This window comes from Heterocephalus glaber, unplaced genomic scaffold (genome assembly GCF_053883595.1).
Source record: "Heterocephalus glaber isolate CG9 unplaced genomic scaffold, H.glaber_assembly_v1.0 deba00000738, whole genome shotgun sequence".
NCBI lineage: Eukaryota > Metazoa > Chordata > Mammalia > Rodentia > Bathyergidae > Heterocephalus > Heterocephalus glaber.
In genome coordinates, this window is record NW_028258161.1 from 4,086,476 (window position 1) to 4,110,056 (window position 23,581).

Below are 23,581 nucleotides of genomic sequence, written 5' to 3' on the forward strand. Positions count from 1 at the left end.
TGGGGGAACATTCCAGATCCAAACCATAACATTCCACCCCTGGTCCCCAAAAGACTCATGTTCATCTCTTTATGCAAAATGCATTTAATTCATCTCTAAGAGTTTCCAAAGCCTTAACATTTTCAGCATTACTGAAGAGTCCAAGTTCAAAGTCTCAACTGAGACTCAAGGCAAACTCTTTTCTTTGAATCCCTATAAAAATAAAAAAGGTTAAACATTTCCAACATACAATGACACAGGGTAAGCATTCCTGTTCTAAAAAGGAGAGATAAGGGAATAGAAAGTAATTGAATGAAAGCAAAACTGAAACCCAGCAGGGCAAGCACTAAATCCTATAGCTCCATGTCCAGGTTCAGGGCAAGTTGTGGAGAAATCTAGATGGCACTGGCCCTACACATTTGCCAGTTTTAGCCTGCATGGCTTCTCTCTATAGCTGGCTTTGTTCACTCCTTGCATCTTTCCTCACCACACATTCCAACGTTTCTGGCTTCTCCAACTTTCTGGGCTCTCCATTGTACTTTCAGCTTCACTTTCACAGCTTCACACACTAGCCTCTTGGTCACAGCTGCCTGGCTTCCCAAGCCTTCCTTTGAAATCCAGATAGAAGCCTCCTTGGTCCCACAACTTTTCCATTCTGCATGCCTGTAAAACCAGCACCATGCATGTGGTTGATGCCAAGATTTGCTCCCAGCTTAGGCAATATCCAGGTCTCCCATGGATCATGGCTGCAGAAGTCTTTAAATTTCTGGATGTCTGAGCACTATGAACAAAATCCCAGGGAGTCAATTCCCTAGGTGACCCTTCTTTAGCAGGGTAACCTAGAACTCTCTTCTTAGTAAAGTCTTTCCTGTTTTCACTCTTGAGCCTGCAAAGGGTGGGATCTTACTGATTCATGAGACGTCCTCAGGAATCTTTGCTATTGTCCCAATGCAAAGCACTTGGATTTATTAATTGATAGGGTTTCATTATGTAGTTAGGCTGGCCTTGAACTCACTATATAGTCCACTCTGGCTTAACTTGTGGTGATCCTCCTGCTTTAGCCTCCCAAGTGCTGGGATCACAGGCATGCACCACAATGCCCAGCTACTTGGTTTCTTTCTAATGCTAACTTTTTCAGCAATCAGGTTCTCTATTCTCGATAGGGCAGTAATACATAGAGATGCCTTTGCCCCATCCCCCCATGTTTTTTCCAGTAAAATGTTTTGTTCCAAAAATGTAACAGTTTGTGCTACAGGGTGCTCCTCCCCAATGTTTCAAAATGTTTTGTAACTGTTTGAACTGTGTGATCTTTCAAGAATGTTCTGTTAACTCTGCTCCTTTCAGGAATGTTTTGTTAACTCTGCCCTTCTGCTTCTGTGAGCATGCTCACCTGGTACATGTTTCTGGAATGTTTTGTAACTCTGCCTTCTGCTTCAGTGAGAATGTATGCCTATCCCATAGACCCTTATATAAGGATGCTCCCATTTCTACTCAGTGCTCAGAGCGGGCAAGTTCCTCTAAGCCAGCTGGCAATAAAGGTTTTTGTCCACTTTTTTGAGTGACTTTTCGATTCTAGAGCCTTCAAATTGTTGGAGTGGCAGCACATGGTTTTGAGTTCAAGTGCCTATGGACTCCTTGCTCCCCACAAAAAGCTGTTGAGCCTTACCTTTACGATCTGCATTTTTATCAGTGATGGTGGTCTTCTGAGCTCTGATCAAAATCTCCCATCAAGCTTGGCTTCCAGGATTCTAGAGCTTCTCTAGCCAGCATCACTGAATCTTAGCAAATTCCTCCTGCAAACCACTTCCAAAGGCTTATGACTACACTTTTTTTTTTTTTGGTACCAAGGATCGAACTTGGGTCCTTGTGCTTGCACAGCAGGCAGAGAAACCACTGAGCTAAATCCCCAGCCCTAACTTCCAAAGGCTTATGAACCACATCATTAAGTAGTCACAGCAATGATCCCACTCCTGATACACAAATCTGTCTTAATCACTTTCTTCATTACTAAGCTATAATATCTGACACTCACAATTTAAAGGAAGAGAGGTTTATTTGGCTTGTGGTTACAGTCCCTGATCAGTTGGCTCCCAGGCACAAATGGCATGGAGGGGAAAGCTCACATCATGGTGGCCAGGAAGCAGACAGAGTGAGAAGGAAAGAGCCAGGGAGGGTGATGTACCCTTCCAGGTCATGTTCCTAGTGACGACCTCTTCTCACCATAACCCACCTCCTAACAGCAAGCAGCTTATATTGCACTCATAATCCAAGCACTTTACAAAAAGCACCATGAGGGTTTTGGGGACATTCCAGATTGAAACTATTCCAGGGGAACAGAGCTGTCTATGAGCCCTTTAAGAAGATATTGCTTCCCCATTAAGTTTAGGTGCTCTATAGACTAAAAGCACCTTGGAGGCAGGTTTGGGTCTCCTCCATCTTTGTGGCTCTACAAACCAAGTTCAGCCTCCATCCTCATCTCCAACCCGGGAGGTATGGTATGTCTACACTGAGCGTGAACTTGGCTGGTTGAAGTCTCATGAAAGTACAATGCGAGCAGCAGGCACTGTTTTATGGCGGCCTCTGCCTGTGAACAGAGGCCTCTGCCTCCTTCCTCATACGTGAGCTCTGCTCTTTGTGTCTCATCTAATGTGCTGCCCTTGGAGAAGTGTTAGGGCAGAACAGCTGGGTGGATCACGGCAGAATATTTCTTATTTAATGTTTATTGAGGACTGGCAGGGAGTGTGCTGCTTAAAAGCACACAGGATTTCTCTCTCTTTTTTCTTTCTCCAGCGTTTATAACTCACAGAAAGAAAGAGGCTACATCACCGTGACAGGGAAACTTACTCTTTCCTTTTCTGATCTAAACAGGTTTTTAAATCTACTTTATTTTTTATGAACAGAGAGGCCTGGAAGTGAAATAGATGAGTGGGGCAGGAGTATTGGCTTTCTAGGTGGTCTAATGGTCTGATGACTCTGCTGTCTCCTTGTGATGACTTCAACACTGCTTCCCCGTGCGTGGGCACTCTCCCTTGTCCCTCTGTGAACTCGAACACTTCATGGCTCATTAGCATTCCCGATATAGGAATAAACCAAGGAAGAAGGCAGGCAGCAAACAAGTCAACTTTGTTGTAACTTGGTAATTCCAAAAAGCATGTGCTAGAAAAGGGAGAGACTGAAATAAATGGCTAGGACAATGAGATTAGTTATGGCACAATGCTTGCCGTTAAATTAGGCTGCAAAATTCTGTTGTGTTATGCGCATGTATTTCTTAGAATAAGATCCTGTTGATGGGTAGAGGAATGTTGCTGTTGTCATTGTAAGAGTGATGATGGCCTCACTCATATGACCCCTGTCTTTTTATCTTACTGCCTCCAAAATAGGCTACAGCATCCCTAGACAGCCTACAGTGGTATAGGAGTAAAATATGATAATTTCTATTTGTATCTAAAGTAAGAAAGGAATTGAGTTCTAACAATATTTATTATACAGATAGACAATGACATATATAAAATTTATAAGTGAACATATTTTGGGAACATATGCTCAAAGGTTTTTACTGCTAGGGCACATGTTCCAAAAAGTGGAAGACACTGATATAAACAATCACTAGTGGAAAATTCTTTGGGGCACAAAGGAAGTAGCTCGGAATTATATAGTATTCAAAACAGGGAAGATATGTTCATTAGATAATTATCATGCCAATAAAATTTCTCACCCCAGAAATATTACCTTAAAGCTCATTTCAAGGTGTCAAGCAGGAATTTTAAACTGTCAAGAAAGGAGTAAGTAAAATTACATCGAATTATGACTTGAACATGGAGAATGACAGAAGAGTTTCTGAGAAACTGCGGGATGGTGCAGCAAAGAGGTCCCAGACAGGAGGTCCCAGCATCATGTGTAGGTGCCAGAGGTGTCACGTGAAGGGGACACTTGGGGAGCTTCATTGTGTCCTCCCTGCCATGGTACCACAAATGGCCTACCAGGACCTGGCCACAGAGCTGTGTTTCCTTTGTCACCGCCCTTTTTCCTGTCCACTCTTTCTCCAACTGCTGGAGGGCACACCTACATTTGCTTGTTGGGTCTCTTCTAGGAGAGGGTGTGCCTGTGGGCTTAAACCAAATGTGTCATGAGCATTCTTAGCAGACCAAGAGCTGGACGGAAGTATTAAACATCAACCAGATGCAGGGGCTGAGTTTTCTCTTGCCACCATCCTGCAGGACCATCTTGTGTGTTGAACTTTACATGTCAGTGATATACACAGCTAATTTCTGGCTGGAGAAGGGTGGCAGTTTCGTGTTTTGGTCAACATTCAAAAAAAAAAAAAACCTCACTCACTATTTCAAGCTTGATCTCTCCTAGGAAGTGAAAAGCTGTAAGTCCTGTGAACTGAAGACTGGATGTCTCCTCCGCCTGGCCCAGGGGCCCTCTTCTCAGGATGTAGGTTATTTTCTCCTCTACTCTTAAAGAACTTCAAGCAGAGAAGTACTAGGGTCGGAAACTCCTGTGTGGGCTGCTAGCAATGCAGCTAAAGGCGTTTTTGGGACAAAGGATGGGGGCTCCAGACAAGAGCGTCAGTGAGCCAGCAGGCAGGGAGGGCCCAGGGGGCTCAGGCCAGGGTGGGGGCCCAGCCCAGTTGTTGCACGTGGTCATGTGCTCCTTACTGACGTCATCACTGTAAGGGAAATCACCCAGCGTTTGAGTTCAGGGCAATATGCACATTTTCTGTGTTCTACTCTTGCTAGCTGTCTCTCCCCTCAAATCAATGGAGGTAGTTTCAGATATGTAAGAAGCAGGTCTCTTTTCAGAGTCTATCTCTTGCATATCACATCAGTTTTGCTTTCTGCAGAGGGGCAGACTGTAAGACACACATGGCATTTATGGGCAGCTACCCTGTTCTTGCAAGGTCACAAGGATGCTCCTGCCTGAAGAGGTTTGGGGAACATGAGTCTGGCTTAATGCCTGCTCTTTTCTCTTGCCTTGCTTCCCATCTGTTTGGGGGTGTTCACTGACTCGTGAATGCAGAATGCAAACAAAGGAAGATTTATCCAAGATGCCTGTTTAGAAGGGGTTGGTTGTTTTATTGTGGCTTTAATTTTAGCTTCATACTAATGACTATGTGCATTTGGGAGGAGAAGCTGGCTTCACAGACAATAAAGCAGCTGTGTGTCTTGCTAACTCCTTCATCAAATCACTCTCTACTACCAAACTTTTTCCCATTAGCTTTAGAAATGTTTGAGAACCTCCTATGTCCAGTGCACTATTGAGGGCTTCAGAGGAGTCAAAGAAATTGGAACCACAATCCCTGCCCTCAATGTGTTTACTCTTGGGGAAATAGGATATTTTAGAGCAGAAGAAAGAGTGTGGGTTTTGCAAGTTGACCAGCTTGAGTCTTTGTTGTATAATCTATAAAAGATGATAATAATCTCCAGTATGCGGAATGGTTCTGAGATATAAAACTACTGGATAGAAGTGCTTGACCCTTGCTAGACCTTATCATTCTTATAAGAGAGGTAATTGTGCAAGGACATCTTTGAAATACAGACCAACAGTACAAAGAAAATCAGAGCCAGTATGAGGCTGAAGGTGGTCAGGAAAGGTGTCCAAAATGAAGAATGTTGTCCCTAAGAGGTAGGAGGCCCCGTGCGTCTTCTACCTTCATTTCTCTGTCCCACACAGTGCTGGCCTGCCTCCTTTCTCCAGTCTTCGGTGCTTTTACCAATAGTGAGCTGGAATCCTGCTACTTTTGAGAAATGGGCTGTGTTCAAGTTTCCATGTCCTGCCGCACTGGGGGCTTTGGGTAGAGGCCCATTATCTCCATGTAAGAGCAGGAGGGGAGTTGCCAGGCCTGCTGCAGGCATTTGGCTTGGGAGAGAACAGGAGGGAGGCAGAGAAGCAGGCAAAGGCTGCAGAGGACTCCAGGCCTCGGAGCAGGGGGGCTGGACCAGGGCAGGAAGGAGGAAGAGGGACTGCAAGGGGAAGGCTGCCATGGAGAACTGGCCTTGGCTGCTTTCCTGCCCACCTGTCTTTGGGTCAAGTATCTGCCTTTACCTTCTTTCCCAGCCGCAGTCCAGGAGGATGAGGAGATTAGCGTTTGTAGAAAAGGCTCCTACGGATCAGTTACAGTGAGCATGCTGCAGGCTGTACCTCCCCACTCCTTGGGTCTCATCCTGCTGAGTTCTCATATTTTCATCTCCACATCCTTTCCGTTACCTCTTTCTACTCAGTTTGCTTCCTCATCTCTCCCAGAGGTCAAGGATAACAGAGGAGAGAGAAGAAGCTGACCTGTGTGTGGCCAGCTCTCATTTCTTGGGTGTTGGGCTGCTGGGAAAACTGTCTCTTCCAGTGAATATTTGAGGGTCACAAAGGCTAAAGAGCTTACAGGTTGCCTTTAAAAAAAGCCTTTCTGGTTCATTTGTATTGAGGTTTAATAGTGCTTATTTCTTTGGTGTAAAAATCTGATGGGGAGAAACAGATAAAAAAAAGTGGAGGGAGAGAAAAGCAATGATGGAGAGAGGAGGTGTTATCAGTGGTGTCCACAGGATCCTGGCTGCCTTTCATATTCATTTCTACCCCTTCACTCCGTTCCCTGCTGTCTAGACTGGGCAAGCCCTGTGCATCACACAGGCCTCTCAGATCTGGGTCTCCTTTCCTTCCTGAGGCCTTTCCTCAACCCCACAACTTGGAGTGCTTTCCTTCTTCTGCCTTATTTAGCTCTCCTTGGCTTTTCCGACTGTAACAATGATCACACTGTACTATAATCCACTTTAAGTTGTCTTCCCCTCTCAGTCGACTGTGGACTTATTGGTTGGAGGGTCTGTACTATTTTCCTTGTGTCCTTTGGTATACTTTGGACACTCTGTTGGTATTTGTTGAATGTTAAGTGAGGAATGAATCTTGGCATTACTACCCAGCACTCATGCTCTCTCTTCCCCTACTCGTGGGGCTTACCTGGCTGTGTCTCATTTCTCCAGGGCACTAAAGGGCAAGAGTTGGCATGAGTTCAGCTAGCATTTGCAGACAACTCTGAATGGGAAATTGTGTCCACTCTCTCATTCTGAGAACAAACATGTAATTTGGCCATGATGAGCCAGTGCCTTATCTTTGTGATCAAAACATGTCTGACCTAAGGAATAGGAATGTAGGTTTTTTGAGGGAAAGGCTGGGCCTAAATCAATAGGGGAGGAAAGTGACTTTCCTATGTCCTGCAGTGCATGTCCAGTCTCAGATCACTGCATGTTGCTGGGCCATGGGTGGGTTGCCATCCCTCCAAAGTTCCTTTGCTAATATGCTGAAGAAAGATCATCTTCATTTTCAATTGAGCCTAGAGTCATAATTTCTTGAAAAGTACAAAGAGCGACAAAATGTAATGGGAAGGAAGGACAGGGGAACACGAACCCAAGAGCAGGAAATAGCTCTTCACTGCAGCTTCTGAACAGGTGATGGTCAGAGCTGGCAGAAAGCTGGGGACATGCAGCCAGTCCCAGAAAGGAGAAGCTCTTGCTGTAAATCTTTCGTTGATTCTCTCTGCTCATCTCTCCCCACCCTGCAGCGTCATGTTTTCCCGTCAGAGAACTCCTTCAGGCTCACATTTCCCTGTAAGTATGCCAGAGCCACCTCCCTCCTGCTCCTGAACACTTTCTACCTCTTCCAGTGTAGGGATTACATTCTGACCTAGAGTAGCTGTGGATGTTTCTGATTTTCTCGCAAAGCCAACATATTGGAGTTTCCCTCTCACCTACATTTCTGAACTACTGCTTGCAGACTGCTTCTCCCATGGTGTGGGCCCTGTAAATATTCTCACTTCTTTGAATTCAATTTGCCCTTGGATGAAGATGCAGATCCACAAGGAAACTCACCATGCCCAAGAGCAGTTTCGGCTTCCTGATGGGAAAGAGTTGTCTTGACATAGACATCCTACTTAGGCTTCCATCACTCTTGTTCAAGGCACTTTCTCAGGCCACCAAATTGCCATCACTACAACCCTCAGCCAGAGTCTCAGGTGGTTTTCCTCTCTTATTTTAGGCTATTTTTCTCACTTTATCCCTTGATTCTCTTTACACTTAAAAACTGACTGGATTCAGAGCAAGTAAGAGTTCCCCTTGGTCCTGCTTCCCCACTGTGTCACACAGTGAGGTGACAGCCTCGCTTCCTGATTGTCATGGTGAAGACAGACTGCCACAAAACAAACCAAAGGAGCCTCAAAGCTGGCCTTTAGTTCTCCACTTTGTCTCTCTCTTTTTAAAAAAAATTTTTTATTTTTTTGTTACATTTTAGGTATACAATATAATGACACTCATCTTTGGAAATTTGCACCTTTACATAATCTCTCTTGGTTCTTATTTTTCCCCTTCCCCTGCCCTCCCTTCAACCCCTCCATCCCTCCCTATTTACAAAGACTTTGTTTCCATTTTTTCATTTTCTTGTATTAATTCCTTTCCCTTCTTTCTTTTCCCGAGTTTCTCTGAAGACAGACTGAAAATGTTCTTATTCGTGAATATTGAACCGCTCCCAACTTTCCTATTCTGTCTCCCTTCTTAAGGATTGGAGGATAAAGTCAAGGTAGAGTAGTTTGAACTCACATAGCTGATATTTATTAAGAACTTGCTGACTATAGAGAATTACCCTAAGTTCTTTGCTTACTATTTCATTTACTCTTTCAACTAATACTATGAGCTCAGTTCTACTGTGGTCCCATTTTAGCAATGCAGAAACTGAGCCCAAGAGAGATTAAGTTATTTGTTCAAAATACTCCACCCATAAAGTAATAGACCAGGATTCATATCTTATTCCCAAACAGTAGTATTAACATTTTAATAATCACCTCCTGACTGCTTTTTAAACTCACTGTAGCTTGCATTTTTGAGGCTGAGTAAAAATATATTTCACTGCTTATCAACAAGATGAACTATTACAGACTATTTTCTCATCGCTAGCCTGGTCTAATGGAAATAGTCTCATTATTTTTGAACCAGTTCTTGGAACTAAGACCATAAAGCTTGTCTTGGTGAAGGAAATGGTGTGGTTTTCCATTCTTAGGAAACAGTGACCAGAGTCAAATATTTGGCAAATTTTACACTCTGATTGAGAATTGGGGGCCTGGGGAATACGTGAATATCCTTGCATGCTGCTAAATATTCTTCCTCAGCACATGGTTGCATAGTATTCCATTTTATGGTTATAACACAATTTAGTCATATGAAATCTGGGCAATGATAGAATTACAAACAGCAGGAGGAATTTTATCAATGATAAATTGGGCATTAGGTGTCCAATAGCCTGCTTTTCTGCTTTGGGAGTGGCTTTGCACTAGTTCTGTCCAGAGGGTCACACATGCAGGCTGTGCAAGTTTCCAGGCAGTGAAGGGAGGAAACCATGGGTCTTGGGCTAGTTTCTTGCCAAACACCTCTGAAAAGATCATCTAACTCCATCGTGTCATGTTCCAGAAGGTCAGAGATTCAGATTCCAGTCCACTTAAGCCACTTAGAAAACAGAAACCTCCCAATCCAATGAGGTCATACTTATTTGTAACTTAGATCTGCTGAAGCCTTCATTAAGTGAGAGAAGATAAAAGCCTAACAGCATTCCTAACTGAGTGCCAGTCATGAGAAGAATGTCTTGAATGTGATCCTTTTGGCTAAACTTGAAAGAATAGTATGTTCTGAAAGGGAATATAAGGGTGATGAATCTGATTTTACCTACTTAAGGGAAGCACAAGAGATGATCTTTCCACAGCAGGATGAGTCTTCAAATATCAGATATGCTGTTAAGTCATTACTCAGAGCCTTGTCCAAGAGTTATGCCCAGGCACCTGCCAAACCATTTCCTGTTTTATTTCACATCCAAGATTCTCACCATCAGGGGGACCTTTAGACACATCTGAAGTAGGCTCCTCTTTCAGACTGGATGGTATCTTTCATGCTGGACAGTGGGCTGGGGGAAGAGACAGAGAACTATCAAACTATTAGCTCATCTTCTCACCCAGCGCAGCACCTGTCATATAGCAGTAGATGCTTGGTATACACTTCATAAGTAAAAGAACTAGAGGAAGAAGTAGAACTGTGGATTATCCACTGTCATGTTTGGTACCTGAATAGGATACATGGCAGAATGTACAGTAACCCTCTTGCCTGAGGTTGAGCCTAGGCCCTCCTCAGCTTCTTAGCTTTACAGGTTGGGAATTCCTCAGTAAATCATTTTATTGTAGTCCTCTGAGGAACAAAAGTGAGGAAAGAGGGATGGTGTATAACTAGAGAAGGGCAGGAGGAAGCAGTGATGACTTGATTCTGTCCTGCCAGGGATCCCCACAGAGCAGCAATGCTTTGAGCTATGGGCAGAAGCTGGAGGGTAATGATGGTGGCTGTAGAGTAACCTGGGTGACCTTGATTTTTTTTTTGATTTATTTTTAAAATTAATTTTATTGGTACATTTTAGGTATACAATATAATGACATTCATTATTGGAGATACGCACCTTTACATAATCTCTCTTGGTTCTTATTTTTCCCCATTCCCCTGCCCTCCCTTCAACCCCTCTATCCCTCCCTATTTACAAAGATTTTGTTTCCATTTTTCCATTTCCTCATATTAATTCCATTCCCTTCTTTTCTTTCCCCTACCCCTCCCACTTCCTTCCCCTTTGCCCCCCTTTTCTTCCTATTTCACATTACCTATTATACATTTTAGTCCTTATTTACACTTTCAGCTTCTCACACTAGAGAAACTATTCAGTATTTATACATGTGTGTCCTATTTATTTCACTTATGAGTATCGCCTCAATGTGCATCCATTTAGCTATAAATGTCTCTAATTTCTCATTTTTTTATGCCTGAGTAGTGCTACATTTTATTAAAAAAACCCATATTTTCTTTATCCAGTCCCCAGTTGATGGGCACTTGGGCTACTTCCAAGTTTTAGCTATTACAAACTGTGCTGCTATGAACATGGGTGCACATATATCACTGCGGTATGATTCTTTTAATTCTTTGGGGAAGATCCCCAGCAGTGGAATAGCTAGGGCAAATGGGACTTCCAGTCCTAGTTATTTGAGGTATCTTCATACTGATTTCCACAGTGGTTGCACCAGTCTACACTCCCACCAGCAATGGAGCACTGTTCCTCTTTCTCCACAGCCCAGCCAGCATTTGTTATTGGTTGATTTCATGATAGCAGCCATTCTTTCTGGGGTGAGGTGGAATCTCAGTGTTGTTTTCATTTGCATCTCTCATCGAATGACCAGTGGTGTTGAACATTTTTTCATATGTTTATTTGCTATTTCTACTTCTTTGTCAAAGAAATGTCTGTTCATTTCAGATGCCCATTTTCAGATTGGGTCTTTAAATTTGGTAGGTCTGATTTTTTAAAGTTCTTTATAGATTCGAGATAGTAGACCTTTGTCTGAGGGACAGGTGGTGAAGATTTTTTCCCACATTGTGGGTTGTCTCTTCACACTATTGGTGGTTTCTCTTGCTGTGCAGAAGCTTTTTAATAAGAAGAGATCCCACTTGTTGATTGTGCTAGTTCACAGGCAACTGAGGTTTTGTTCATAAAACCTTTTCCTACACCAATGTCTTCAAGAGTTCTACCTAACTCCTCTTCCAGCTGGTTCAGTGTTTCGATTTTAATATTTTGATCTTCAATTAATTTAGATTTTAGTTTAGTGCATGGTGATAGATATAGGTCTAGTTTTAATCTTTGACAAGTTGAAACTCAATTTTTCCAGCACCATTTATTAAAGAGGCTATCTTTTCTCCAGTGAGGGTGTTGGGCTCCTTTGTCAAAGATGAGATGGCTGAGTGTGTCTGGAGTTGTTTCTGTATCTTCTAATCTGTTCCACTGGTCCTCAGGTCTGTTTCTTTGCCAGTACCATGCTGTTTTTATCACAGTAGCTTTGTAGTATAGTTTCAAGTTGGGGATTGTGATACACCCTGCCATGTCTCTGTTACCTAGAATTGTTTTTGATAGTCTGGGTCTCTTCTTGTTTCAAATGAATTTTTGGATTGTTTTCTTCAGGTCTGTGAAGTATGCTGCTGGGATTTCAACTGGGATTGCATTGAATCTATATAGCAGTTTTGGAAGTATGGTCATTTTCACTATGTTGATTCTTCCTACCCAGGAGCAAAGGATGTCTTTCCATTTTCTTATATCATATTCAATCTCTCTTTTCAGAGTGCTGTAGTTGTTGGAGAAGAGGTCTTTAATTTCTTTTGTTAGGTCGAATCCTAGGTATTTCAGTTTTTTGGATGCTATTGTGAAAGAAATTGTTTGCCCTATTTCTGTCTCAGTGAGTCTGTTATTTGTGTAGAGGAAAGCTATTGATTTTTGTGTGTTGACCTTGTAACCAGCTACTTGACTGAATTTGGTTATTAAGTCTAGAAGACTTTTGGTGGAGTTCTTGGGGTCTTCTATATAGAGTATCATGTCATCTGCAAATAATGACAATTTAACTTCTTCATTTCCTATCTTTATTCCTTTTATTTGTTTCTCTTGTCTAATTCATGTGGCTAATGTTTCCAAAAGTATATTGAACAGGAGTGGTGATAGTGGACATCCTTTTCTTGTTCCTGATTTTAGTGTGAAGAATTTCAGTTTTTGACCATTTAGTATGATATTGGCTGTTGGTTTATTATAGATGGCTTTTATCAGATTGAGGTAGAAACTGTCTATTCCAATGTTTTGTAGGGTTTTTAAAAATCATAAATGCTTGTTGGATTTTGTCAAATGCTTTTTCTCCATCTATTGAGATGATCATATGGTTTTTGTCCTTGGCTCTATTGATATAGTGTATTACATTGATTGATTTGCATATGTTGAACCATCTCTGGATCCTTGGGATGAATCCCACTTGGTCAGGGTGCATGATCTTCTGGATGATCTGCTGCATTCTATTTGCCAGTATCTTCTTAAGGATTTTTGCATCTATGTTCATTAGTGAGATTGGCCTATAGTTCTCTTTTTTGGTTGGGTCTTTCTCTGCTTTGGGGATCAAGGTGATGCTTGCTTCCAGGAATGAATTTGGGAGTATTGCTTCCCTTTCAATTTCATTGAAGAGTTTTAACAGTAGTTCCTCTCTAAATGTCTTGTAGAATTCAGCAGTGAAGTCATCAGGACCCAGGCTTTTCTTAGTTGGTAAGTTTTTAGTTATGTTTTCAATTTCATTGATTGATATTGGGTCATTTAGATTTTTTAGGTCTACTTCATTCAACTTTGGTAATTTACACGTATCTAGGAATCTGTCCATTTTTTCTGTGTTTTCCATGTTATTGGGATATAGGTTCTCGAAGTAGGTATTGATGATGCTCTGGATTTCGGCTGGGTCCATTTTAATTTCACCTTTTTCATTCCTAATTGCATGGATTTGGGCCTTTTTTCCTTTTTCTGATAAGGTTGGCTAAGGGTTTGTCAATTTTATTTATTCTTTAGAAGAACCAATTCTTGGCTTCATTGATTTTTTTGTATCATTCTTCATTTCCATTGCATTGATTTCTGCTCTGATCTTTATAATTTCCTCCCTTGTATGAGCTCTGGGGTTGTCCTGCTCTTCTTTTTCTAGAAGCTTGAGGTTCAGCATTAGGTTGTTTAATTGGGCTCATTCTGTTTTCCTAATATGTGTATTCACTGCTATGAATTTCTCTCATAAGACTGCTTTCATTGTGTACCATAGATTCCAATATGTTGTATTGTCATTGTCATTTAATTGAAGGAACTGTCTGATTTCTTCTTTAATTTCGTCTGTGATCCATTGGTTATTCAGAAGTGTGTTGTTCAGTTTCCATTTTTTTACGAAATTCTTGCAGTTTCTTTTGCTATTGATGTCCAATTTCATTGCACTATGCTCTGATAATATACAGGGGATAACTTCAGTTCTTTTGCATTTACTTGAACATGTTCTGTGAGTATGTGGTCTATTTTAGAGAACAACTCATGTGCAGCTGAAAAGAATGTGTATTTTGATTTTGTGGGGTGAACACTCTGTAAACATCTGTTAAGTTCATTTATGCAAGTGTTTGAGTTCTAGTATTTTGTTGCTTGTTTTTTGTCTAGTTGATCTATCTATTTGTGATAGTGGGGTATTAAGGTCCCTCACTACTATTGTTCAAGTGCTTATATGGTTTTTCATGTCCGCTAGTATTTGTTTTATATAGTTGGACACACTAGTGTTTGGTGCATATATATTAATGATTGTCAACTCTTCTTTACAAAGATGTAGTGTCCCTCTTTGTCTCTCTTAATCGGTGTTGGTTTGAAATCCATTTGATCTGCAAAGAGGATAGCTACTCCTGCTTTTTTTCGGGTTCCTGTCACATGGAGTATTGTTTTCCACCCTTTAACTTTCAGTCTATGAGTTTCTTTTTGAATTGTGTTTCTTGTAGGCAGCATATTGTTGGATCTTGTTTCTTGACCCATTCTGCCAGTCTATTTCTTTTGATTGGTGAATTGAGACTGTTAACATTGATGGTTATAACTGATATGTATTGAGTTATCATTGTCATGAGTTTTTCTTTTTGTTTGATTCTACCACTTTGCATTTAATTTTTTGTCATGCCTGATGGATTCATTCTGCTGGGCTTCTTGGGGTTGTGATCCTTATTTTCTTTTCCCAGGATATTGTGTAAAATTTTTTGGAGTGCTGGTTCGATATTCATAAAGTTCTTAAGGTGCTCTTTGTCATGAAAGAATCTTATTTCTCTATCAATTTTGAAAGATATTTTTGGAGAGTACATCAATCTGGGTTGGAGTTTGTTTTCCTTTAGGGCTTGAAATACATAACTCAAGCTTTTCTTGCCTTGATGGTTTGCACTGAGAAGTCTGCTGTGATTCTGATGGGTTTTCATTTGTATGTGATTTGTTTCTTTTCTCTAACTGCTTGTAGAACTTTGTTCTTCTGTTGGGTTTCTTGAATCTTAACTGTTATATGCCTATGTGTAGTATTTCTTTTTTTTTTTGATCAAGGCTAATTGGAGTCCTATATGCCTCACTTATGTGTATGTGAAGTTCTTTTCCCTTGCTTGGGAAGTTTTCCACCATCACTTCTGTGAACAGTTTTTTTTTTTTTGGTACCGGGGATTGGACTCAGGTCCTTGCACTTGTGCAGCAGGTGGCAAAACCACTGAGCTAAATCCCCGGCCCTAAATAGTTTTTTTCTGTCTTCTGCACTCTCTCCTGTTTCTTCATCGACTCTGATCAGTCTTATGTTATTCTTCTTTGCATCGTCTAGCAGCTGCTGGATTGACTTCTCCTGGTCCTTTACTATTTTAAAGAAAGTTTTCTTTTTCTGGTCACTAATTGCAATCTTATCTTCTATATCTGAAATTCTGCCCTCACATTGGCTCTCTCTGCTGTGTAAACTTTCAATGGCATTTTTAATCTCCTGGAAATCTGTATCTGTTTTATGGATTCCATTTGTTTCCTATGTTGGGATTCCATCATGTTTCTCAGCTCCTGTATTTTTTTAATCTGTCTGCTCTAGATTTATTAATTATGTCTTGCACTATGGGCACAATCTCTGCTCTTATCTGAGTAATTATTTCTGATTTCATTTTTTCCAGATCCTCTTTTGTTGGCAGTTCAGGGAGTCCAGGTAGTGGAGTATCAGATTGTTTCATCTCGTTTCCATTTGGGTTGCTTTAGGTAATCTAGAAGTCTGGTTTTGAGACTTGTTTACATGTCTTCTCATTTCAAGGGGGGGTGGGTGTGCTGCTGGTGTCCTCATGGCTCACCTCATTGGGGTTGAGGGGGGTTCTGCTCCTGGGCACTCCAGGTGGTGGTAGGTGGCCCAAAAGGCTCAACTCCTCAGCGCTGGCAGTGGTGGTATGGTGGCCTGGAAGGCTCCTCCTCGGTGCTGGGGGCATCTCTGCTCCTCGACGAGTTTGTAGAGGTTTCAGTCCACAATCAGCTGGGTCAGAGGCTGGGATGACAAAGAAGCATCACACAGGAGAAACAGCATGGCAGCAAAGGTAACCAAAGAGAGGGGTTGACCTTGATTATTGACCGACCTGTTACAATGGAGTGGTCGGGTATTCCACACAGTTAGATACACAGACTTCTATGTGGAACAAGTGAATCAAATTCTATACATTTTCTTTTTTTCATGATCTTCAATTCTTGCTTTTTATGAGGTAAGTCAAATAAGGCAAAGAAATGAGGTCCTTCATTTCTGTTCTCTACAACCAAATTAGCCCTAATTTGTATTTCATCTTTCCCAAGCTAGGGATGTAAGTAATGTCTCTTTTGTGATAAACGGCCCCATTGTGTTGAGAAGAAAGAGAAACCCTTGCAAATGATGCCACGTGGACATGCTTTCTCAGCAACAAAATGGGTAGAGATGCTAGACTTTAACAAGTTATTTCTGCTCTAGTGTGTCATTAAGCCATGGGGCTTCCTACTCAAACTATTAGTAACTCAAATAATGCATGTTGATTCCAAAGGGACTTGGACTTAGTGAATCCCCTGGGAGGGAAATGTCAAAAGCATCTCCAGATACAGCAGGAAGCTCCTCTGGGAGGAATGAGGAGGAAGGTATGGCCTCCCTGTGACCTGATCTGGAGTGACAACTGGGGTGAGTGTGAGTAATTGTGAGCCTGTCACACCCTATCTCAGCACCTTGCCTATGGAGAGGCAGCACTCCAAGGGTTCAGAGCCCAGGCTTTGGATCCAGACTGCCCTGACAAGCTACTGAACTGTTCCTCAGTTTTCTCATCTGTAAAGTGGAGAAAGCAGTAGCACCCACTTCATTAGACTGCATTAAGGATTAAATAAGTTACTATATGTAAAGCATGTAGAACAATGCCTGGAATGTTTGATAAATGTTCAGTATTATTTTATATGAGCTCATGCCTTCATTTCAGTCTGATCTGAGACACTTTGTGGGACAAATATTTTCCCAAGTAGCAGGCAATTTGTGATTATGTGTAATAACAGAAAATGAGGATATCATAGGAAATGAGTGTCTGAAGCAAATCCCACACTCTGTTTTAGCCAGACAATCCAATATCTTTCCCTAAAACACTTTTCTTCTGAGAAGAAAATCAAAGTAACTAGAGGTTTATTTCTTTTCCTGCCCTGACAGACCTTCTACTGTAGGTACTGGCTGTCATCTAATGAAAGCTCTGCAGCTAAAAGGAAAACTGGCAAGCATCCCAAATAATAGATGGATTTTTGATGCGCACATCATAACAATAACCAACAACACAGATTAAAGTAATATTGAGTTCCTTTTACTGATCACTTCTATTAGAATCAACCTGCATTCCCCAAACCATTGCCTCATTGTTTTCTGTTTCTCCCACTACAAGAATTGTTATCTACATTTTAGTCCATTTCAAAAATACATATGGTATATCATCCACATGTGAGGCACTGTGCTAGACTTAAATGGGCTAAGTCCCTTCAGAAGGGAGCTGAGGGAGACATATACATATAAAACCAGTATTAGTTAAAAGTAGTAAATGAGCAGATTTGGAGGCTCAGAGCATTGGAATAAATGGTGATTTTTTTTTTTAACAGTGTCTGTTGATTAAAGTCTTTATTTGTTTTAGCTTGAAAAATATCCCAAGGGAACAAGTACCAAAATGACCCAAGGACATATTCTAATTTCCAGACTTCAAGGCGAGTTTCATATATGGTAAATCAATAAGAACTATAGGATCAATCTGCAGGTTCAGAACAGTATGGGCGTGACATGAATGAGAATAAAATTTAAGCTCTGCATGCCTGACTCAAGGCTTTCAAATCGATTTAGTAGCAGAATTGAGTTTGACTCTATATTTTGTCTGGATTTCAAGGATACAACCCATTTCATCACTGAGTGATCTCCGACTAAGGAGTTGTCTCACCTAGCTAGAGAAGATGTCTCCTGAATCTGCTTTAGCTATTTTTTCTGAAGGTATTCTTTCGACTTTTTCCAGGGAGGTGGGTGGAAGTTCATATGGACTTCCAGCTCCTGACCACTAAGACAAAGCGAAACCAGACCTGGTTGGAAATCCCTTTGGCAAGTCAGAGTCCGGTGTATTAGTGAGTGTGCTTGAGGCATTTTCCCAGGGTTTTTTTTTTTTTACAGCTTTAGTTTATGATCCACTGCTCAGCTTTCTAGAGAGAATTGGCTGGTGTAACTCAAGTTCCAAATTTTCTCCAGACTTTGAACCTATACATCTCACTATTCACTGGAAAGTCCCTCCTGGATAATCCACTAAATTCGAATTCAATTCATTACATATACCCCCACCCCATCTGCCTCCCCTGGTGCATTGTACCAGGAATGACCTCAACATTCATCCAGTTGCCAGGGCTGGTGATTGAGAAGGGGCCATTCATGGTCACTATCTGATAAGTCACCAGATCAGGCTGCGTCTCTGACTCTCTTTCATCTGCCCCAGCCTCTTCACACCAAGTGACTGTCCTGACCCAGCCCTGGGAAGAGGAACACAGTGGCGGAGACTGGAGATGGGGAGTGTAATCTATTACTCCCGGAGCTGACACTACTATCTTTATTTCCTACCTGGTTGAACTTTCATCTTGTTTCTTCCAACCCATCTTCCAAATTGTCACATGAGTAATATATTTCTTTTCATTTAAAAATGTTTGACTAGTAAAGATTGCATATATTCAAGGTATACAATGAGATATATTAATGCCTGTACACAGTGTATAATGATCACCATAATCAAGTTAATTCACATGTCCACCACCACCCATGCTGTATCTTACATCTGCAGAATTTGTTCATCTTGTACCTGCAAGCTTGTACCTGCTGTGGTTTGGATAAGTGATCCACAAAGGCCCAAGTTTTAGAAGTGTTGTCACCAGCCCTTGGCACTACTGGAAGGTGGTGGAACCTTCACAGCTTCTTCCCTAGTGGGAGAAAGCCAGGTCCCTGGATGTTTTTCCTATAAGGGAATACTGGGGCCCTAGTTGCTCCCTCTCTTTCTTTGCCACAAGGGGCACAAGGTGAGCAGTTTTTTCTGTGTTGCTCTTCTGCCTTGATGTGCTGTCTCATCACAGTCCCAGAAGCATATGCTCCACAACTCTGAGCCAAAATAAACAGTTAAGTTGACTGCCTCAGGTACTGTGTCACAGCAGTAGAGAGCTTGCATAGTGCTCCTATCCTTTGACTGACATCTTCCTCACCCCTGTGCCTGGTAACCACTGTTCTTCTGTCATAATCTATGAATAAGTAAACACATTTATATTTGTATATGAATATGTGCTCTTCTCTTTAAAACCCTCCACTGCCTACTGGTCTCGACACAGTGAGACCTCCAGGATCTACTGACCTTATGTGTACTGCATTTCCAGCCCCACTTTTCCACTTACTTCCTTCTGGCTTGAATACAGAACTTCTTCCTCTCCTCTGCCAGCTTCTTCCTCTCTCCCACCAAACCTCTCTTTGTGAATTGCTTCTGCCACTTGCATAGACAGGGATCAGCTTTTCTTCATTCTCTGCCCAGCATAAGCTCCAGTTCCTAGCACATAGAAAATATTTAGCCAAGTTTCTTAGGCTCAGCTAATTACCCAACTTGACATCCCCATCCATCTTCTTGCTCCGTTATGCCATACTATTTTTTGTATTTTCTTCTTATTTTTTTTCTTTATCTCAAAAGCAACTAAGATAAAACAAATAAGATCTCAAATAAATGCTCAAATAATCAACTGCTGGCAAGGTAAAATATACTTGCCTATTATTTCTCTCCTCTTTCTTCTTTACAACTAGGACACCTATTGTAAATAGGGTTAGAAGTTTTACCTGTTGGGTTTTTGACAATGGACAAATTCCTTAACTTTGAGGTCTCCATCATTTTGTCTGTAAAAAGGGGACAATAATGCTTTTTTTTCAGTTTGGTTTGCAGGTTGAATAAGCTATCTCTGTGTGTGTGTGTGTGTGTGTGTGTGTGTGTGTGTGTGTGTGAAGCAGGTTGCTTTCATATGTCTAATAAAAAGAAATATAAGATATTATCAAGGTATTATATTTGCTCCCCTTTACTGATGAGGCTCAAATTCACATATCCATAAATAAGGAACTAAACTAGACTGCAGGTCTTTTTCTCCCTAATCAGATCCTTTTCTCATTTCACAGACTCTCCTCGACTTCAGGCTTAGCAAAAATTGAAGTCCAATTGCAAAATGTTCAATATAGTTGATCCCTTGGATCTGGGGGTTGAGTAGTTAGGGATTTTTCTGTGTACAACCCTAAATGATCTTGAACCGATAAACATAATTAACGAGATCCTTGCTGCTTGCCTAGCACAGCCTATAAATTGCTCTAGGGACCACAGGTGAGTGTAAGATCACTCTCAGGAGAAGTGTCTGTGAAATGACCATGAGAGTGACAAACCAGAGTATTAGAAGGTGCTGGGAGGGTGGTGCACAAACTCTATGATCGGCTGCTTCAAGGAGCTGAATGGACTGGGGTGGAGGGGCTGGGCTCTCACGGGGGCAGCCTGGGGTGAGACTAGCAGCATGAGGAAAGCTAGAACGTGGCTGGGAAGGAGGGAAGAGGTATTCCAGGAGAGGAAATGGGAGGCACAAGCGGAGTGGTGGCAGTGTTTCTTCTGCGTTCTATGTAATTATAGCTATTACTGTTTAAAAATACCCAAAGGTTTGTGGTTAATAGCACTGGATTTGCAGTAGACAAGCAAGCTACAAGATTTGAAGCTGTTGGCCCGCCCAGAGCCTGTGCCAAAGCCTGGGTCCCTGCATCCATAGCGTCTCCGCTCTGTGGCCTGCTTGGAATGGAGAGGCTGAGAATTGAAAGAGGAAGAAAAGTGTCAGAAGGGGGAGCTTCGTGGATAAAAAAAGCGAGACCCCTGCACCCCAGCTACAAAAGGCAAGGGGCACCTCTCCAATGCTGTCAAGCTTGGAGCTAAAGCTCTGTGTCAGCCACCTCTTCCTGAGAGGGAAAGGGGGTCCTAGGAGGGGGTGGATGGAGTAAGGCTGCTGGGGCCAGTGCCCTCCAGCGGTCTTTCTCCTGGTGCTCTCCCTGGGACCTGAGGCAAAATCTCTTTCAGGGAAGCAGTGGGCATAAGTGAAACTCTGACCCTGAGTCCCGGCATGCTGCCGCAGTCCAAGGAGAGAAAGATCATCTCTGAGTGAGGAGGAAGTGCTCAAAGTGCATGCACTGCTACACCCATGTGAATTCCAGATTTTACAACAGTAGCTGCCATGGAATGCCCTTATTCCTTGCCAGGGCGATTGTACCTAGCTATCATAATTTTAAAGGGTACTGTGAGACAAGGAAAATATTCTTTGACCTCACAATTTCAGTTTTAGAAAATTATTCGAAGGAAATGATGGTGGATGTGCACAAAGATTTATTCACAAGGTTCATTGTAGCAAACGAAATAAATGCTGATGAGTAGGGCCTTGAATAACTAAGTTATTGAGAGCTTCTATCAGGAGGTGCGAAACAAGCATCAAAAGTGACACTATGGAGCGGAGGTCAGAAAACTGGCTCATGGGCTGGTTCTGGTCAGCTTCCTGATTTTTATGGGTCTTGAGATATAAGTGTTTTTGCATTTTAAATTGGTTAAAGCCCTGTGTAATAGCCTCAATTTTGCTTCTTAGGTTGTACAGCCTAAAATACTATTAATATTAAATATAATATTAAAGGGATACCCCTTTAAGAAAAAGTTTACCCACCACAGCTATAAAATATTTAGTAAGATGCAAAATTTTCACTGTATATAATGAGAATATAGTGAATGTGTAAGTTGTCTATTGCTTCCTAACAAACTACCCTAGGATGTAACAAATTAAGACATGCAGCATTTTGTTTGATCATGCGTCTGTGGGCTATGAGCTTGGACAGGGAAGAATAAGGATGTCTGAGACCTCACCTGGGATTGCATGGATGACTGGGGATTGGCTGTAATGGTCCTGTGGTGAATATATGTGTGGGGATCCATTCTCTCTGTCTTTGGCTCCTCAGTTCTTCCCTATGTGACCTCTCCACAGGGCTGGTCTGGGCTTCTTCACTGCAGGCTGGCTCTGGTAGTAGAGTTTCTTGTATGGCAACAGGTTTCTCTCAGTAAAAAAGCAGATGCTGTCAGCCTTTGAAAGGTGATGTGTATTTTCTCTGTACTGCTTTCCACTGAAAGTCACAAACAATTCCAAAGAAGGACATGAGGTCATCCTGGAGTCAAGGGATTGGGGGATGAGCCCTGCTTTTGATGGGAGGAGCAGCACACACACACGGGGTGGGAAGCCATTGTGCCAGCTGTCTTAGAGACTAGCTCACATGACAGAAAATACACTTAATACTCCTCCCCATTAGTGGGGCTCTAGTGATGATCACAACAGCAATTTTTAGGGAATAAAAGGACATTCATGAATAGCCCTACCTATTTTAGAAATCTGTCTGTAGCAGATATCTGTCACATTTATGCTTACCCATCATCATTTGAATAATATGCATAAAGCAGAACTCCGGTGTCCCACTTCCTTGCAGGTATTATGCAAGCTGATAAGTGGAACACTTTGAACCAAACAAAATGAAAAACAGGTAAGAAATCTTGAGCTCTGGAGCTGAACAACATGAGTTCAAATCTCTATTGTGCCACGTGCTGTCGGTGCGACCTTTGATGTATGTGTCTCACTTCCCTTATTTACAAAAAAGGATAAACATAGCATGAGCTGCCTAGAGTTGTCTGGAGGTTTAAATGCTTGTAAAGAGCCTGGAGCAGTGCCTGAGATGTGGTTAGTGCTCAGTATCTGTTAGGCTAGAGCCTGGGCTCTGTCCATAGACAGAGGCATGAAACTTCAATTCAAATCCAAGCAACTTGAGCAGCAGCTGACTCTACAGAGACCCCAGCTGCTGGCACAAGTAGCTGCCAGGATGCCAGCTCTCCCCTCATCATGAGATCAAAGTAGAATTGGTACAGGTTACCAGCAAGTGGCTAAAGTCAGATTCTAATGGTTTATAGGCTTCTCCACTGAATCACTTCTTTGTGGGTTGGGAAATTACTTCTGGAGACTTCAACTTTAGCCTGCTTTTTAGCTACTTCAATAATTCTGTGAACAAGAATATTTTAAAATAAATCTTCCTTTTCTGCTAAACTACAGAGTGGATTCTGTTGTTTGTAATGAAGAATTATGGATGCTGTGACTGCAGCAGGTCTTCAAGGGTGGCAGGGAAGGCTTCCAGGGCTGTTTTTCATGTCTGGAAGTCTAGTAGTAAGCTTTTATATTGATGGGCAAAGCCTCAGAGGGAGGTGTCACATATAGCTTTTGGTTATTATTATGCAATGTGCTTAAATTATTTGGAAATAAGAAACGCTAGGACTCCTACCTAAAATGCTTGGGTCTGGAACCAGATCTATTCTTATTAAATTTTCTTCTCTCTTGGCCTCTAGGATTGCGTTGTCATCTCACATTTCCGGAGTTGCCTGATAAGGACCAGAACTTGTTTTTGTAAATGTTTTGCATTCTTTCTCCCCCGGGACACACAAGGTTTATGCAATCTTTGTATTTGTCTGATCCATTTAGGCTAAACAAGTGAGTAGACCCTAGCAGTATCTCTGGTGTCAAGATTTGAAGTATACTCACATCCATCTGGAAAATTCCCAGTGGTCACTGCCAGGTGTTGTCAAAAGATGCCAAGAGCCTAGAAGGA

At 41.9% G+C, this 23,581-nt stretch overlaps 1 long non-coding RNA gene across 1 annotated transcript; it reads right to left on the reverse strand.

Annotated features, from left to right (window-relative positions):
• Window positions 1-10,598: 10,598 nt before the first annotated feature.
• LOC147829123 (uncharacterized) lies at window positions 10,599-22,058 on the reverse strand. Its single transcript, XR_015449505.1, has 3 exons — window positions 21,807-22,058; window positions 19,288-19,436; window positions 10,599-15,883 (listed from the first exon to the last, which is right to left on the reverse strand). It is a non-coding gene; the product is annotated as an uncharacterized LOC147829123 (long non-coding RNA).
• Window positions 22,059-23,581: the final 1,523 nt, after the last annotated feature.